The sequence below is a fragment of the Myotis daubentonii genome, chromosome 8 (assembly GCF_963259705.1).
Source record: "Myotis daubentonii chromosome 8, mMyoDau2.1, whole genome shotgun sequence".
Classification (NCBI taxonomy): Eukaryota; Metazoa; Chordata; class Mammalia; order Chiroptera; family Vespertilionidae; genus Myotis; species Myotis daubentonii.
This window is the reverse complement of record NC_081847.1, coordinates 10,210,980-10,229,864: the sequence shown is the minus strand read 5'-3', so window position 1 is coordinate 10,229,864 and position 18,885 is coordinate 10,210,980. Positions and strand designations below refer to the sequence as shown.

The 18,885-nt window shown below is 48.6% G+C and overlaps 1 protein-coding gene across 2 annotated transcripts in view; it reads left to right on the top strand.

Moving 5' to 3' along the window:
• TSHZ2 (teashirt zinc finger homeobox 2) overlaps window positions 1–18,885 on the top strand; it is a 425,385-nt gene that overhangs the window by 288,448 nt on the left and 118,052 nt on the right. The window lies entirely within an intron of this gene.

Here is an 18,885-nt window from a genome sequence, read left to right as displayed (position 1 = left end):
TACTGTGTGCCAGGCACTGTGTGGGCTGACCCCATGTGACAGAACAAAAAATGTCTCCCTTATGCCACACCTACCAGTAACAATAGCTATCATTTACTGGGTCCTAATGCTACTTGCTCAGCATTTTACAGAACAATGGCTCATCCTCACAACAACCCCAAGAAGTTGCCCTGAACTCATACATGGAGAGAGCCAACCCAACCCTCTCGGTTCGTCTGGGACGAAGGTGTTTCCCAGGACACAGGGCGGTTACTGCTAAACCAGAGAAGTCCCAGGCAACCCTGCTAAGACGTGAGGAAAGTGAGGCTGAGTTGGTTAAATGACCTACTGTCAGAGCCAGCAGGAGCCCTGCTCAGCATTGCTGCTCTGAGTTATTCTGAATCCATATATTCTTCTAAATTATTTCCAAATACGCCAGGGCTGGTCCCGTCATGAACCCTGCCCACTGTACTAACTGGCACCAAGTGTCAGGGACACTCGGCCAATTCTCAGCGGTGGGGCAGACGGAGAAGCCATGAGAAGTTGTGGGTGTACAAGAATGAGTCTCCATTGCAGCAGCCAGTGGCCGCAGACCATCAGACAAGACAGTCCTTCACAGCAAAGTCCATACAGGCAGGCAGCCGGACACCGCTGGTGAATACATGCCTTTCTCACACAGTAGCATCAGTCCCTGTACCCACAGCTATTATCTGAGCAGCGGCACGCTGCCCCAGACCCATCCGCCTCACATCATAGCGGTACCTGAGCTCTCAGCTCAGCAGCCTCTCCTGTCTCCCCTGCCCAGCACACTGGCTGCTTAACACGGTAGCCACATCTGCGCTCTCTCTAGCCTCTGCTCAGCTTCTCTCCCTCCCTCTCTCTCTGTCTCTCTCTCGCCTCTGCTCTGGTCAGTAACCTGTGTATTACTTCAGAGACAAAGGAGGCAAGCTGCCAATAGTGACATCCATCATTTGGGTTACAGAAGGGCACGGTGCACCGTGTGTCCTTGCACCCGCTCATGGTATCTTGGCCTTGGGCGCCCCGATTAGGCTCCTGCTCAGAGCCGCTTGGCCATTCTGGTGTGTTGACAACAAGGCCTCTGTGCTCCCACTGGCCTTGACTATCCGGGGACCCCGGCTGGTTCCCACACCTCCCCAAGGCAACACCATCAGCATGCGGGGAATCCATCCCAACGCTGCCTGTGGCCGCGCCCCTGTCTCCCCCAGGCCACGGCCTGACTCCTAAATCTCTTCCCTGCCTTCCAGGCCCTGCCTCTTCCGTCCTTCCGTACGCTTCTCCTTTCTGGCCCCAACGCCAAAGAGCTGACGCCTCCCCTTTGAGGGCTAGAGCTACGGACAAGAACCCACCGCAGCGGCTGACCGTGGGTGGTCCGTTAGAGGCCAGAGCCTGGTCCTGCAGCTCTGTTCCAACCCGAACACACAGGGGCTGCGCTCCCCTCCCGCCCCCCAGGCCCTTAGTGTCTAATTGCCTGCAGACGCTTCTCAGCCCGGCTGCACATTAGTGTCACCTGGGGAGCCCTTAGCAGGCTGCAGCCAGGAGCGCTCGGAGCAGACTCTGCCAGCGGGCCTGGAGGTAGGAATTTCTCACTTTTTTTAAAAAACTGAGTTTATCTTAGGGACAGTTGAGTGCATAAATAGTAAGGGCAAGGGTCACACAGATACATTTCCGCCCGTGGAACCGCCCCCCAGATCAAAATAAGGCTCATTTCCAGGCCCCAGAAGACACCCCCTTCCGGGTATAGCTCTAGTTTCTAAACCCCATGAATGAGTCAACTGTGCTATTAGATCTGGGCCCTGCTGGTTCCGGGCCCAGACCCTCCGAGGCCAGAAGTGGACGGAGAGGGGAGAGAAAATAACCCCAAAGAGTGCCCACTCTGTTTATTTGCACAGAGGCCTCTCCCTGGCTCGGTCAGCCTCGGGGGCAGAGCCGCCTCTTGCCAGGAGCCTGCAGAGTGCCTGGTCACCTCACCGTAAACGTTTACCGCAGGGCTGGGCGGGGAGTAAACAGACGTGTGTTCCAGGAGGCATGTGTGGCCTGCATTTAGAAAGTAGCTCGAGGTTTCCGGGAAAACAGAACTCAGCACGCAGCCCTCTTTCCAGCTCCTGCCTTTTTCCTTTGACCTGAAAAGAGCGAGTTCGGGGGGGAAATGTTGATTCGGGACCTCGTTCTCTGGCGGAGTTCACCCCGGCCTGGGCAGAGGTGACGCCCGTGACTTGCCGTAATCCTGCCGCGCTGAAAGCTGATGTCAGCTGCTAAGTGGGGGAGAGGGCGCCGGGGAGGTGATGTGTGTGTGCTTGCGGCCGGCCTAAGCCGAGGCCTCGGGGAAATTGATGTTGTACCAGCAAGAGGCCAGTGACACTTAGGAATGATCCATGTCGCAGGCCCGTTGAGCTGCCCGGGGTCACCGGGGGAGCCTTTTTTTAAAAAATGTATAGAACGTGCGAGTTTGAAAAATATGTATTTTGCCTGGAGGGCAGTTAGAAAGACTTTATTGTGTCAGCAACTGCAGATCATTTATATAGTTTCCTGCCCACATATTTTATTCATAATGTCTATTTTATTCTCCTTTATTTTGTCAAGCTGGTGTTCGACATGGCTTCGTTTCCCTTAGAAAACAGCCCATTATGAAAGCCAGGCCACGTGTCTGTGGTTAACTCGAGAGCACTGTGGGCAGGGGTCAACGTGAGGACGGGGTTTAAGCAGCCGGGAGGGCATCGGGGTTCTGCCTGGAGGCTTATTATACACCATCCCCGAAGTTGGAGAGGGGTAGGAGCAGAGGGCGTGATGTTAACAGTAACAGAGAATTCGGAGGGCTAAAGACCAGACACCACTGCAGTCCCGTGTGTGACAGGAGCACAGAGGCTCGCCCCCCAACGGGTGAGACAGCAGAATGTCCCCACCACCATCCCCCAAAAGGGCTGATGGAGCAAAATACCAGCTACTTGCTTTTCCTGGATTTTCCAGGCAGCTGAGGGGTCTTGGGAAACGGCTGCTCTGACTTGAGGGCTCGCAGCCCGTCATTTCTTCAGAGGATGGCCATCCTGTCGCTGTTTAGGCATTTCGAGGAGTGTCCTGCTGTGCACTGGGCTGTGGGCCTCAGACATGAGAATCGGATGGTACCTCCTCCGCCTGCCCCACCCGCCGCTCCCATCCCAGAGCAGGGCCAGCAAAGCTCTCATTGAAAACAAGTAGGAGAGAGCAGGTGCCCCAGAGGAAGAAGAGGAAGGGGAGGAGATGGAAAAAAGCAAAGGAAAGGGAAAGGAGAGAGAAAAGGGGGGAAAGGAGGGAGGGAGGGAGGAAGGAAGGAAGGAAGGAAGGAAGGAAGGAAGGAAGGAAGGAAGGAAGGAAGGAAGGAAGGAAGGAAGGAAGGAGAGAAGAAACTGTTGCATATTGGAAAAATGTTAAGGAGGCAGCTTTGAGTTCATGAGAAGGTGGTTTAGAAATCAAAAGAAAACATTTTATTTTCCCGAGCAACTAGCCTAATGTATATTTCTTGTATCTTTCACATGCATCTCCCACGAGAAGGTGCCGCCAATAGGGTGAGGTCACCATACTATGATTGCTTGCTCCTCAACTGTGTCTGTCCGGCCTTTGCAAGGCTGGGTCAGCCCTATGCTTATGTTGGTTGGATCCGGGTGCACTAACCTTCCTGTCACTCAGAGTCGTTTGAAAATGAAAAGAAATTGGACCCCCTTTCTTTAGATTCCTCTCTCCATCTGTACAAGGGAACCGTGGCCTTTGTGTGCAGTGCAATGCTGGTCCCAGAACTCAGGGAACAGAAGTGGGAGAGTTCGTGATCAAATACGTTTGGAAAATGCTGTTGACTTTGTCTCATTATTGGACCTTCCCAATGGACATGAGCAAATTAATAGCTCTGGAGGTCCGGGAGTAGAGAAATCTGTTAAGAAATGTCGTTTAACTCAGCATCCCCCAACTGTATTTGACCACAGAATTCTTTTCTCCATATAGAATTCTTTAAAACAGGTTGTTCTAAAGAACATACCCTGCAACAAACTGAGGGCTCAGGAGAGAGAAGACCTGAGTAAAGACTAAACTCCCCCAGCGATTCACCTAGCCCTGTGGTCAGCAAACTGCGGCTCATGAGCCACATGCAGCTCTTTGGCCCCTTGAGTGTGGCTCTTCCACAAAATACCACGTGCGGGCGCGCACGTACAGTGTGATTGAAACTTCGTGGCCCATGCGCAGAAGTCGGTATTTTGTGGAAGAGCCACACTCAAGGGGCCAAAGAGCCACATGTGGCTCACAAGCTGCAGTTTGCCGACCACTGACCTAGCCCGGCCGTTCCTTTCATAAATAGGGAAATGGAGTAATAGAAGTCACATAGCCTGTGGAGGGTCACAGAGGCAGAACTAGCACCCCTGGCCCAGGACAAAGGCATTTACCTCTGTGGGCCTCAGTTTCCCTGCCACAATTAGGCCAGACCAGAGGTTTTGGTAGGCCTTGGAGTCGTCTTGATATGTCACCAAATTCTGATGAATGTGTGTGTGCATTGAAGCCAACACATGCGTATGATTTCACAGTTTATGTGCACAGGTCAGCAGGGCGACAAGGCTGTAATCCAGGTATGGGCCAGACCACAGCCTCCAAAGAGGCCCAACTGGAAAGAGTCCCTTCAAGCTTCCTCATGCTGTTGGCAGAATTCATTTCCCTGCACGTCTAGGGCTTCCGTTTCTTGCTGGCTGTTGACTGATGTCCACCCTCAGCTCCTCGAGACAAGCCACACAGGTCCTTGTCAGGTGGGGTTCCCCAACCTGACCACTTAGTTCATCAAAAATTGGTGGGGAGTCTTGCAAGATGGGGAGTCACAATGCTCTGTATCCCAATCATGAAAGTGACATCCCACCACCCTCGCCGTATTCTACTGGTTAGGGAAGGGAATCCCACCAGGGCATGGACCCCAGGAGGTAGGGACCTTGGGGACCATCTTGAGAGTCTGGCTGCTGCCATGTGCAAGCTTTATCCTTGCTGTCGGTGAGTAGATCACTGCAAGATCTCTGGTCAAGCGGAATTCTGTGTTGAGATGATCATCTGAAATGCTGCAAAGCAAGATATACCTCTCCACAAGCTAAACGTGAGAGTTATAGCACAGGGCAGAATTGCACCTCACAAGGCGTAAACTTCTAAAAGCAGCTCGTAACTGGAAAATTGCTCATAGTCAAAATTACCATTAAAAATCCTTTAAGCCGTCCATAAAGTACAGTAGACTCGTTTGGTGTGTTACTATATTGCACATTCCCCTGAACTGTAATTCTTATGCAGGCTGAAGTTTTAAAATCAGGCAGCCAGATTGAAGGAGAGTCTATACTCAGAATCCGGGCATTCGAACCATCTGCCTTAATACAGTTTCCTAACAATAAAGAGAATATGGATGAAGGCTATTAAAGCGTTCCTTCTGGCCTCTCGAGATTATTCCATTCTGTCTGAGAAGCAAGATGCAAAAGCTTTATAACAGGCTAATAGATTTTTGTTGTTGTTGATGGTTAAATGAGATAATATACATGAAACAATCATCCCTAGTCTGGCACAGAGGAGGCGTTCAGGGAATGTTTGCAAACTCTGGCAGTGTGCCTTGGCTAATCACATTCTCTGATCAACATGCTCTGTGTTTGAGGAATCGTAGAGGACGTGGGCACGTGTGTCCTGCTTGTTCAGATTGGCATTTCCTCTTGTAGGTCCCCAGTGACTCCCACCCTCATGGGCATTCGGCTCATCTTCCTGGAGTGAAGGCTTTACTGTCAATGTTTTATTGGAGTGAATCTTGTATAAACATCTTACCAGGAATGATGCAACGCCTCTCAAAGTGTAGGAAGGAAAGATTGCATGTTGGAGCGCAATGTATGTGCCTCATGAGTATATAAGAGAGTAAGGGCAGGGCAGTAGACACCCCCGTTCAGACAAGGAGATCACCTGATGGCAACCTAGCATGTAGAGCAGTGATGGTGAACCTTTTGAGCTCAGCGTGTCAGCATTTTGAAAAACCCTAACTTAACTCTGGTGCCGTGTCACATATAGAAATTTTTTGATATCTGCAACCATAGTAAAACAAAGACTTATATTTTTGATATTTATTTTATGTATTTAACAAAGAAAAATCAACCAAAAAAATGAGTTCGCGTGTCACCTCTGACACACGTGTCATAGGTTTGCCATCACTGATGTAGAGCAATGACCAGGAACACTTTTTACAAATGCAGGGAGTCCTGGCCAGTGTTGCTCTGTGGTTAAAACATCAATCTGTACACTGGAGGGTTGAGGATTCAATTCCTAGTCAAGGGCACATACCTGGGTTGCAGGTCCAATTCCCACCACCCAGTTGGGAGACAACTAATCGATTTGTGTCTCTGTCACATCAATGTTCCTCTCTCTCTCTCTCTCTCTCTCTCTCTCTCTCTCTCTCCACCCCCTCCGTCATCACGCCCTCCCACTCTCTCTGAAATCAATGGGAAAAAATATCCTCACTCCTTGGGTGAAGATTTAAAAAACAACAAATACAGGGAAGTGGGGGTTCACTGTAACAGTGCCTGTCTGGTGCTAATCGCTAACGTGCTCTCCCTGGGCTAGGTCTGCCGCTGACATACCTGGCTTGCAGTGCTAAGTCACACATCCAAAACATTGCAACACCCTAGACCTGTGGTCAGCAAACGGTGGCTCGTGAGCCACATGCGGCTCTTTGGCCCCTTGAGTGTGGCTCTTCCTAAGCCTTAGGAGTACCCTAATTAAGTTAATAACAATGTACCTACCTATATAGTTTACGTTTAAAAAAATTGGCTCTCAAACAAAATTTCAATCATTGTACTGTTGATATTTGGCTCTGTTGACTAATGAGATTGCCGACCACTGCCCTAGACAGCAGTGAACGTTCCCTTATTCTCCCTGCCCTAAAAAAGAATTAGGGTTCTACAGCTGGTGTCAGAAATTCCAAAGCCACCGGAGGCAGGCCCACGCATAAATGAAACAGTAGGCAGAAGACAAGGCAGTGAGGCGGACTCAGATGGGAAGGCCACCTCTGGGTCTCCGTATAGGAACCAGTTTGGGATGGTCTCCAGGCACCGAGTAGATGAAACATAACAGGCCTGCAGCTGCACTCCGCCAGCGAGTGCATGGTTCCACATTCTTAAGGGCCTGCAGGTGGCGAAGTCTGTTTATATTGTCCCCCAACGCCCAGGTTTCTGAAAAGAAAAATGGCGTTACCCTGCATGGAAACAAGATAGGAGACTTTATGTGACCACACTCAGTCATTTCTGATTTTGGATACTGCGACGTCCACTCTGCAACCTGTAGCCACCAACTTCTCAGCAGTGTAAGGAGGAGGTTAGGTTTGATTTCCATTATTTTTCCTTGAAGGTCTGATTCTCCCTACTGTTAACCCATCTGGTTATAAGTGAAACACAGATTTGGAATATCATTTCTATCTGCACGTATTTAAAATGCAATGTCCAAATATTATGCTATTTGAAAGAAGACACCTGTCTAAAAAATTCCCAGGAAGGTTTTAGAGAGTGCACTTAGGCTGGGATCTAGACACAAGTCAAGCTCATTTTTCATTGCGTAGAAAACTTGGGGCCAGCCAAGACTTGGGATACATGCTGAGCGTTTCGCAGATACAGCGATGCCTCATTTGTCTGACAGGGACTGTTCCGTGGAAACGCGTTTTCACGTAACTGAGGCTTATCCCTTTGCACATCAAATCATATATTTATTTTAACCGTTTTGCATAGGAAGAGTTCTGCGAGTGCATTACACACTTCCCTAGCTCCTTAAATGGACTATGAGAAACATAATTTAACCTTCGCTTCCTGACTCAGGGTCAGAGTCATGAATACCAAGCATCAGGCTGCTCTGGGCTCAGACAAAGGGCTGCCTCTGGGTCCCCACAGCACACGTGGGGCCGCTGGAACTCACTTGTAGGAACTGGCGTGTGTCCTGTCTTTGAGATTGTACCTACCAGCTTTCCATCTCAGCTTTAGTGTCCTCATTGTAGCGAAAGACCCCCCTTGGTTCCCTACCCATTACATGTCTCTTCTGTGATATAGGAAGGTAAAGTTAAGAGGAACCCTGTTTTCTGGGTGGCTTTTTTTAAAAGATTTTTTAAATAGAATTTTAGAGAGAGGGGTAAGGAGAGGGAGAGAGAAACATTGATGTGAGAGCGTAAGACATCGATTGGCTGCCTCCTGCATGTCTCCTGCTGGGGATCGAACTGGCAACCTCTCAGTGCCTGGGACGACACCCAACCAACTGAGCCACACCGGCCAGGTCTTTTCCTGTTTTGAATGCAGCCTCTGGTGTTGTGAACCTGAACAAGTTACCTGACCCCTCTTGGCCTCTGTTCCACCATCTAAAGGTGAGAGGATTAAACATAATGTTCTATAAAAATCTATTCAGTCTATTCCAGTTCACATAATTTTATACTGGTTTTGACTCTGATACGAGATGAACAAACATGTTAAAATTGTGTGTAAACATAGAGACTCTAGGTCCTGAGTGAGGACTTCGAATCCTGCCCAGGAGCCAGTGCGCAGATGTATCAGTCCTCAGTTAAAGTCTGTGTGGTCGAGGCTGTTAGAGAAGTGAATCCTGAGCTGTTCCTCAGGATTCTGTGGTTCAGGAATTCACGCCAGGTTCTGCTGGGCAGTTGAGCTCCTTGTATAAACCGAGGGAGCTCCCTTGACTGCATTCACCTGCGATCAGGCTGGACTGGGACTTTGGGGAAGTTCTCACTCACGTGTCGGACGCTTCAGTGCTTCTGCACCTGGTTCTCGCCTACCCCCTGGTCTCACCACCCCATTCTCTGGTCCCAGCTTCTCACAGCATGGTGCCTGGCTTCCCCAGGGGAAAGCAAAAGCCTTTCAAAGGGTAGGTCACAAATTGGCACATCACTTCTACCACATTTTATTGGTCAAAAACAAGTCACAATTCAAGGAGATTCAAGAAAAGGGAACTAGACACTACCCCTCGGTGGGTAGAACTGGTACATGTGCAGGAAGGAAGTTAATGGCGACCACATTTGGAAACTCTCCACTACTCACTTGAGGACATCTTCACACTATAATGTAGAAGCCTGGAGGTTTTCTTTCAGTGTCGAAAGTACTCATTCATTTGGATGTACCTAATCGTTCTCTGGAGTAGTGTATGCTTGGTAAATAGCACTTTTCCTCTGGGAAAGGGATAAGCAAACCCACACTTGAATTGCGTACGTCTCTGAATTGGATTCCAAGTCTGTACTTTTCTCTTGTAAACGTACAGCAAAGTTTCCAAGTTTTAGATTCAGTCCTTGATGAGTCAAAGTCAAATCATGTGAAAAAGAAACATTACCTCTTTCTGAACTTTCTTTATAGCTGCACTTGATTCTGGTTGCTATCAAAACTCTACAAAAGTGTTTGCCCAACAAATCAAATTACCCAACTGTGATATTCTATTTGCTTTCTTATCAAGAGAAAATGGTTCCTTTCTCCTCTCGGATTTCGTGGATTTCCTTTTATCGGGCCCGATGTTCATTCGTTCATTTATTTATGCAGATTTGCTCAGGCTATGCTGTGTGCCAGGCTGAAACGGTCGATGCATAAGGCAGACATCATTCTGCTCTCGTGGAGTTGACATTCTAGCACGGAAGATAGATAATAGAGAAATAACTCATCAATTGCAATTGCAATGTGTGCTACAACGGAAAAGTATTAAGAGTGGGCGCTATGTCATAGGGACCTAACTTAGTATGATAAATTGGCAGAGGCCTAGAGGAAGTGACGTTTCAGCTGAACTCTGGAGATGAGTGGGTATCTGCTCTGTGGAAGGAGCGGAGGAGGAAGGCACTCCAGGCAGAGAGAATAGCACATACAAACACCTGTGAGGAAAGAATGGGATATGGTGGGTTCAAGGAACTGAGAAGAATCCGAAGTGGCTGGAATGACAAGAGCCAGGGGGAAGATGTGTGTGAAATGGACACTGAAATAGCCACTTAAGAGCTGTGGAACCTCGGGCATAGTAGTGGAACTCTTTGAGCCTTACAGTGAGGAGGAGAAGAAACAAGGGCCACCTCTTTTCCAACCACCTGGACCCACAAAGAAGCACATATGGGAACCCCACCACCATCTGGCTAATCGCTGTTGTTATTCTAGGTGCCAGGCACCATGTTGCATGCTGGGAGTAGAAACATAGATAACAATAGCTGCACAATAAAGAGGAACCAATTGGGAGGGGAAAAAAACAGCGCCCTCCAGGACCCCTCAGCCTATCTGGTAGGAAGTGGGGGCAGGAGGAGGGAGGGTGGCCTGGAAACACAATCAGAGCCAAAGGAAGTCGTTTGGGGGCACCGCCTGGTTAGGTTAAGATCTAAGGCAGCCCTGAGGACTCCAAATGTTACTATGCCCTCCCTCCCTCCCGTCCAAATGTATTTCAAAATACTACTTTATGTTTGAAAATGTCAAGAAAAGGGCAGGCACTGAAAGTAAAAGAAATTCTTTCTAGGTTTTTTGATTATGTGATTTTTGACTAAGATCGTCGACACTGAACTTGACTAATTTTGTCATTTGTTTCAGTATGTGTACCTTCTGGCGTCCTTGCTCTGCCAGTCACCTAAGCGTATGTCTGCCCTGCCTTTCTAGTAATTCTGCAGGGACTGCCATTGGGCTATTGGGATGGGGTGGAGCAGGAGAGGAAGAGCCAAGTAAGCCTCCTCTTAAGAAGTGATGCATTTGTTAGGAAACAGACATGGTTGTTATTTTTTAAATGCCTAATATAACAGAGGCCTAAATAAGGCCTAAATCTGTCTCACCTTAACTATCCAAATGCAAGCGATCCCAGGACAAATGTGGTGAATTCACCATGTCCGGGTGCCTAGCCCCTTCATTGTTATTGCTCAACACATGGCTTCTATTCTGTGGTTAAAGTGGCTGCTCAGCTCCCACCATTATGTCTGCATCTGGTCTGCAGAAATGAGAAAGAAGATAAAGGGAAGCTTGCTCATTCCTTCTAAGGATGCCACCCCTTTTGCTCATATCTCATTGTCCAGGCCTAGTCACATGGTTATACCTAGCTGCAAGGAAGGCTGGGTATTGTAGTCCTCAGCTGAGTGGCCATAACCCAAGGAGTTCTATTACTAAAAGAAGGGAAGAATGGATATTGGAGGGCAAACAGCAGCTGCCACGACAGATGGCAGGTGGGCAAGGCCAGGATGGGCAGCCAAAGACAGGAGCTTATGAAAATCATCTGTGAGATTTTACAATGTCCATTTTCTAGAAGAGGAGCACAGAACCACAGAGAGGGTAATGCAGATAGGGTGGCAGACCAAGGTGGTGGTGGGAGGGGTCCCACCCTGGGCACAGGAAATAAAGAAGTGCATCGTCTATGTAAAAATAAGGAACCCCGTGGAAAGCTCTTCTGCTTTGAGTGATTCTAATATGTCAGTGATCAAACACTCCTCCCTGCTGGGACACAGCATTCCTACGGCCCCCTCCACCCACACCCCCGCCCCACGGCCATTGCCAAAGCAGGAAGTGCAGGAAGAGAAGACAAAGATGTCTTGAGGCTGAACAAACCTGGGAAGTGGGCAGGCGGAGGGCTGGGCAGGCCTGTTTCCCAAAACACACACACTTTTTTTTCCTGTTGTTAATCATCACCTGAGGATATTTTTTCCCATTGATTATAGAGAGAGTGGCAGAGAGGCAGGGATGGGGGAAAGAGAGAAAGAGAAACATTGATGTGGGGGAGACACATCGATTGGTTGCCTCCTACACACACCTCAACTGGGGCCAGGATAGAACCTGCAACTCAGGTACCTGCCCTTGACCTGGAATCAAACCCTCGACCCTTCAGTGCATGGGCCGACACTCTAACCACTGAGCTACCAGCCAGGGCCACACTTCTCTTCTTAATCCCAACTGTCTTGTTTGCCATCAATAAATTCTGTCCCTAACTGGAGGTCACAGTTCAAGTCTGGGCACATGCCTGGGTTTTCAGGTTCGATTCCCAGTAGGGGGTGTGCAGGAGGTAGCTGATCAATGATTCTCATTCAGCATTGATGTTTCTACCTCTCCCTCTCCCTTCTTCTCTGAAATCAATAAAAAATTTATTTGTTAATTGTCTATTAAAAATAAATAACTGAATAAATAATAAACCCTGTCCTTGAACTCATTATGTTCAGGTATTTAAGTCCAATTTAGATCTTTGTTCAAATCCCGGCTCTGTCATTTCCAAGGTTGGTGACTTCAAGCAAGTCAATGAGTTTGCAGTCTGTCTACCTCAGTGATTCTCAGACTTGAATCCATGTGAACCCGAGTCACCTGGGCGGGGCAGTATGTTAAACTGAGGCTGCTGGGCTCCCCCAGGGGGGGTTCTGATTCGCTTGGTCCGGGTGGAGCTTGAGAATTGGCACCTGGTGATGCTGTTGCTGCGGAGACCACACTGAACAGGCTGGCCTAGGAGCAGGGAAACGTGCTCCACCTTTCATTTTAAGTGATGGCAAAGCTCCAAAAAGACCCCACTGCCATGGGAGTTTTAACTGTTTTCAAAAGTGGAAAATACATAATAATAACACATTGTATCAACTAATGATTGACAACTTTCACTTCTCTTTCACAAAGCCCAGGCATTATTGATAATAATAACAACTAACAGTGTGCATCAGCCTCACTGGGTGTTAAGCTCAATGAGACAAAGGACCATTGTAAATACACCACCAGCTCAATATACCATCTGCCCCACAAGGATTGTGCAATGAATATTTGTTGAGCCCCCATGAGTTTACTGAGGTCCTACTTTGTGGCAGGCATTATGCTATGTATTTTATGAGCACTATTCCCATTAATAACTATGAATCCCCCTTTACAGATGGGGAAATCGAGGCTGGTAGAAGTTAAGCATCTTGCCAGGGGTCATTGATCAAGAGATGGCCACGCCAGGACTTGCCCCCAATTCTGCTTGACCCCAAGGCCTGTCCATTGCAGAGGCCCACAAACTATGTCCTCCGGACCAAATTCCGCCAGCCACTCTTTTTTTGTAAGGCCCATGAGTTCAGAATAGTTTTACATGTTTAGACGGTTGAACAACAACAACAAAATAGAATCCAACTCGAAGAATAATATTTTATGACGTGAAAATTGAAATTCGAATTTCTATATCCCTTCATAAAGCTGTGTTGGGACCTCACCACACCCACATGTTTACACATGATCTATAGCTGCTTTTCTATTATAATCACAGAGCCGAGGTGTTCACGAAGCCAAGCCCTACACTGTGGGTTCATATTATCTTTTCCCTGATGTTGGATTTCAGGAGAAATGGCTCCGGGTGAAAGTCAACACAATTCATTGTTTCTTTATTTTTTTAAATAATACCCTGTTATGCTGAGCTGCCTCCAATCCCACTATTAGAGGAGGCGTGTTTTGGCTTAAGGCTTCAAAGAGTACCTTTCAAGAGGCAAGTACCCCTGCAAGTGATAACTCATTGTTCGACTAATAGCAGTGAAAGAGCAGTGTGGTGTTTTGCAAAAGGCCACCAGTATCCCTGAATGATGAAATGGCTACTTTTCCAGCCCGACTTCCCAGGATGAAACAAACTCATGCAGCCCAGGCTGTGGTACCCAGACGAACCCAGGCCAGGCTGTGGTACCCAAAGGTTCCGGCCAGGCCGGAATTCCTTGATCCAAGATTTGCTGGAGACTTAGCCTGTTTGCTGGATCTCAGAAAATCAAAGCTAGGGATTAGAATGGTCCAGTTCACACAGCAAATTGTTGATTGTGTTTTATCCTCTTAAATATGTGTAAGTCATAGAGAGCTCTGCCATCAGAAATATTGATGGCATTGATCTCTGCCAACCACAGAAGCAGCCCATGTGGGCTGCAGGGGGGAGGCTGAGAAATACTTAAAATAAAGATGTTTTCTGATGGAAGATGCAGCTCCTTGCTTCTTACCCTCCCCCACCCGAAAGCAAGTTTCAACCCACAACGCACGAATGCCTGTCAGCAAGAGAAAAAAGCCCTTTTGTGGCTGCACATGGACATCCGCAAGCAGGTCTCTGAGCTCCAGGAGAGCGAGAATGGCAGGGGAGGGGGGTTAGAGAGCAACCAAAGGACTTGTATGCATGCATATTAGCATAACCAATGGACAGACACTGGGGTGGTAGGAGCTTGCCGCGGGGGTGGGAATGGCTGGGCAGGGGTGGGGGGCTGAGGGGAGTGTCAATTGGGGAAAAAGGAGACATATGTAAAACTTTAGACAATAAAAAAATATATATAATAAAAAATAATTAAAAAAATTTTTTAAAGTATGCAAATTCATGCAGTACACACAGATTTTACAAGGAGCGGCGGCTGAATCGTGTGGCCAGGCCTGGTGAGCAATGCTGGTCTCATAGAGAGCAGCACCTTTGACATTCCAGGGGAAAGACGCAGCCGGGCAGGAGCCCTCCTTTTGCATATCGCACAGTCTGAGTTCCAGAGCAAAATATGTGCGTGTTATTCTCCTACTGGGTCACCAACCTTCTGTTCCACAGAGCAAACACCTCCTCTGCGTCAGTCCCCACTGCGGGATGTTGGGGACACTTCTCTGCCCTCGAGAGGCTTCTTGGTGGCAGAGATCTTTGCATCTTGTTTGTCTTTTAAGAACACAGGGCCTGGCACGAAGTGTAGGCTCAGCCAGTATTTGTTAAATCCAAGCTGACTGTAACACAAGGTGTGGACAATGAACTGGAGTCATAGAAAATAACAAATTCAGCCGGGCTCCAGGCAGGAGGTGAATTTGCTCTGGGCCTTGAGAGATGCATAAGAGTTTAGGAAGGGGAGAGAGAGTAAAGGGCACGTTAGAATGATCCTTTGGGCAAAAGGGGACAGAGGATGGGTCTTTTTGCCCAAGACCCTTTTAGAAATAGGCATTGAATAAATCAATATAGCTAAGCCTCTCCATAAGTGCACCCACACCTTCTAGAAATGACCTTCCTTGATTCGAAAAGCAGCATTGATGTGGCATCTTAGCCTGAGTCCCTGCATTCCACACCATGAGAGCTGGAGAAAGCATTCTGGAAATGTTTGCTGAATGAATGAATGAATGAATGAATGGCATAGTTAAAGGTGCAAAGGCTTAAACGGATAAATAAATAAATGAAAGAATAACAACTGCAGCTTAAGGATGTCTTCCATCTTTATGTCTTAGAGTGCTTTTTCACATCCTCTTGATCAGATCCTTTAAGACCAACTGACATGGGGACATCCTGGCTGCAGGGGCAGAGGGTTGGGCTATGGTCCTGGCTCTGGCTCTCGGCCCTCCTGGCCCCTCCCGACCTCCATCGATTCGTCTGTACATGGAGCTCCAAGGAGACACATCCCGTTTCCCCCGTCCGCCATTCCATGAGCATCTCTCTAAACCTGCTCATGCCTCTCTTCCTCGTGAAACATTTTCCCAACTCAAACCTTCCTAGAAGAATGTTTTCACCCACACAGATGGTTCCAGAGATTGGAAGTTCAGGCTCGGGGCACAGGTATATGCGTTGAAGGCAGTTTCTCGGCCACTGAACCATGCCCGGGGGCAGAGAGCCTCCTCCGCACAAGGCACTCACAGGTCCAACAGCCGCAGGTCCAGAAGCTGGCAGGAGGGGGTGGAGGGGGTGGGAGGGAAAGCAGACTCCTTTTCACCCTCTAAGCCTCTGATCAGATGCCACTTCCTCTGTGCAGCCTCCCACAGCCTTCTCGAGCAGAACTAGTGGCTCCTTCCCCTGTGACCTCATGGCACTTGGCATGTCCCTCTGCCACAGTCTCGATTTGGGTGCATCACAACATCCATTTCATTTACATTCTCCTCCACTGCACGCAGGGAGTGTGTGCACCGGGACTTGGCCCCGGGTCGGGCAGCCAGCTTTGCGCTCAAAAGTTGGCTGGTTGAATCATGAATCCACAAGTGATCAAACTAATAAACAGAGGCAACAGACAACGCAGGCCCAACCACAGCAAATGCATGAACCTGGCAGCATTGCTGAGGCCTCATTCTTGGGGAGAAGCCTTGCGAGGGGTGGGAATCACCCGGAAGCCATGTTCGGTCTTGGTTAAACTGCATTCGGAACAGGGGGCTGTGAAAGTGGAGATGTGTTGTTCCCCCAGAAGCGTTTTATTCTTTCACGTGTTGTTTGGGGTGTTAACACTCGTGCTCATCATCATTTACCCGGGCTGAGACCTCAAGCCGTTCGTTAATTGTCTGGGAGCCATGCTCTGCAACTCCACCTGGCCTGCTCACATCTCCGAGTGGAGGACTTGTTATAATGTGGGTGTTTTAATGACTCTCCCTGAAAATCTAAATCTAAGAAAAAAATACTAATTCTTATTAGTTAAGGGAAAGGCAGGGATGCAGCACCTGGGAGGGGGCCATGGAGGGGAAGCTGTATTTGGAGAGGAAGCAGGCCCAGGGCCAGCAATGCTGTGTGTGTGTGTGTGTGTGTGTGTGTGTGTGTGGTCACCGCTGCCCTCCAGTGGAAGAAATGCCAGCTCCATGCGGGAGGGCGGGTCCATGGTGGCCAGAGCATCCACACCTGTCTGGCTGCCAGGAGGTCTGCCCCCTGGGAGCTCTCCCAAAGGCCACGCATCATCCAACTCAGGCCCGCAGCTGTGTGGGGGAGAGGGGACGGCTGTGTGTGTGTGTGTGTGTGTGTGTGTGTGTGTGTGTGTGTGTGTGTTTGTGTGACATTTTTGTATCCATGGAAATAGAAGAAAGTGAGGCAGTCCTAGAAAGGGCAGCCTTGGTACCTCGGATGCGTGCCCTATGTGCGTAGCATTCCTACCTCTCCTCCTTAGCTTGCTTCTTGGGGAGTGGGGAAGGAAGCGCATGGCAGATGGTGGAATTTCAGGTACTAGTGGGAGAATAACTGTGGGTGGGATTCTATCCTTCTAGTCAGCAAATATGTGCGACTACCTTCTATGGGTTGGGTACTGAGGAAAGAGAGACGAGGAGGACAGGGGCTTCTATCCTGGACCAGCTCACTGTTCAGTGGGAAGGGCAGACCTGTAAACAGATAACCCAACTCAGTCTGGAGGTGTCAGGATCTCAGCAGTTGTGGCCTTACTTGTAATTGTGGCCCTTTGGTCCTCCACGCCCACAGGATGAAGATGTAGCGACTTACCTTTTTGCCGTGGCATCAGTTTGATCTGTGTCACAACGTTAAATGAGACGGAGTGAATCCCCTGCCCAGTGAGTGCCCCTAGTCACCCTCTCAGCAGACACCACCCAACAGGCTTTGTGTCCTTCACTCACCATTGTGGGTGTCGCATCTGATGATGTGATAACAGAACTGTGTTTTGTTGTGGGAAAGTGCCATCAAGTTGGAAAAAAAAAAAACATTAATAGTAAGAATTGAAATATCTTGTTGTATACAGGTATTTACAGAAGGCATGTGACTTAAGAAAATAGGATTGGGAGAACCCCAGGAGCCTATGTCAGAAAGCCTGGGTTCATAAGTTGGGGGATCTGGGAGGACCTTATGCCACATGCCTTGCAAAGATGGCAAGTCAGCAGGTCTGCAATTATTCTGATAGATTTTCCCAATGAAAATTAGCTCCTATGGTCTATGAGTTGAGCTGTCCCCGGAGGGATCAAAGGGAGAATATTTGAAATTGGGCATGTCCTGGAAAATATTTGACATCAAGATCATGGCCAGCGGAAGCCACGTGTACTTTACATGCAACAGGGATATGTCCAAAGGATGAAGAGGACACAGGTGAGGGTGCACGGGAGCCCCACCCTCAAATCACACCTGGGACACAGCTCCTGAGAGCTGACACCACTCCAACTACAAGCATCTGTTTTGTCTGTTGGGAACAACATACCAAACCAGAACACATAGGTCCCAGGTTGCTCCTTCAGTCAAGGGAGGGCCCTGTTACCTGGACACGGGCTGTGGGTCATCGAAGTCCCCAGGTTCCTGAGTAGTTACTGTTGCTCAGTCACTAACTATCTATCAGAAACAGCAAATGCACGGGTCCAAGATCTGGAGCTCCCACAACACAGGGAGACCCTCCCCGGGCAGATCAGGGTTGGCTTCCAGAGATGCAACGTTAGCTCAGTGAGTGCCTGTTGATTCATCCTTTGATGCAGATAAATGTGGACTGAGTGCTTGCTATGTGCCAAGCACTGTGCAAGGCAGTGAACAGTCAGAGAAAGTTCCCGCTTACCGTAGGACGAGCGTATAACTGTACAAAGCGAGAAAATAAAACTATGTCTGGGTGTGATAAGAGCTTTGAAGCAGTGGTTCTCAACCTGTGGGTCGCGAAAATGAAAATACATCCTACATATCAGAAATTTACATTATGATTCATAACAGTAGCAAAATTACAGTTATGAAGTAGCAACGAAAATAATTGTATGGTTGGGGGTCACCACAACATGAGGAACTGTGTTAAAGGGTCGCGGCATTAGGAAGGTTGAGAACCACTCAAGGCATCAACACAGGCCGAGGAGGTTGTGGCCTGGGATGGTGGTGAAACTAGTGTAAACAGGATGATCAAGAAAGTGCTGGCCAGTGTGAAACCTTTGCAACGGGAGGGGCGGGGCTGGGGCGGGGGAGTTGGGGATCAGCCATGCACCATGCAGAGAACAGTGGTCAAGACAAAAGTGAACTGTGCATTTGAGGGACAGAATGGCCTTGAGGCTGCAGCCTGGTGAACTTGAAAACAAGTGGGAGAAGGTGAATTCAACAGGACAGGAAGGGGCCAGATCATTCAGGGATCTGAAGTCCATCCCACAGAGTATGCAAAGTGAAGTCAGTGGAGGGTATTCAAGATGAGGGGTGGTATGTGTGCTGGTGACACAGGAGGGGAAGATAGATAAGACAATGAGTCCAAACCTACTGTTGTATCATGACCAGCATGTGATATAGTTAAATTTCCAGGAATTG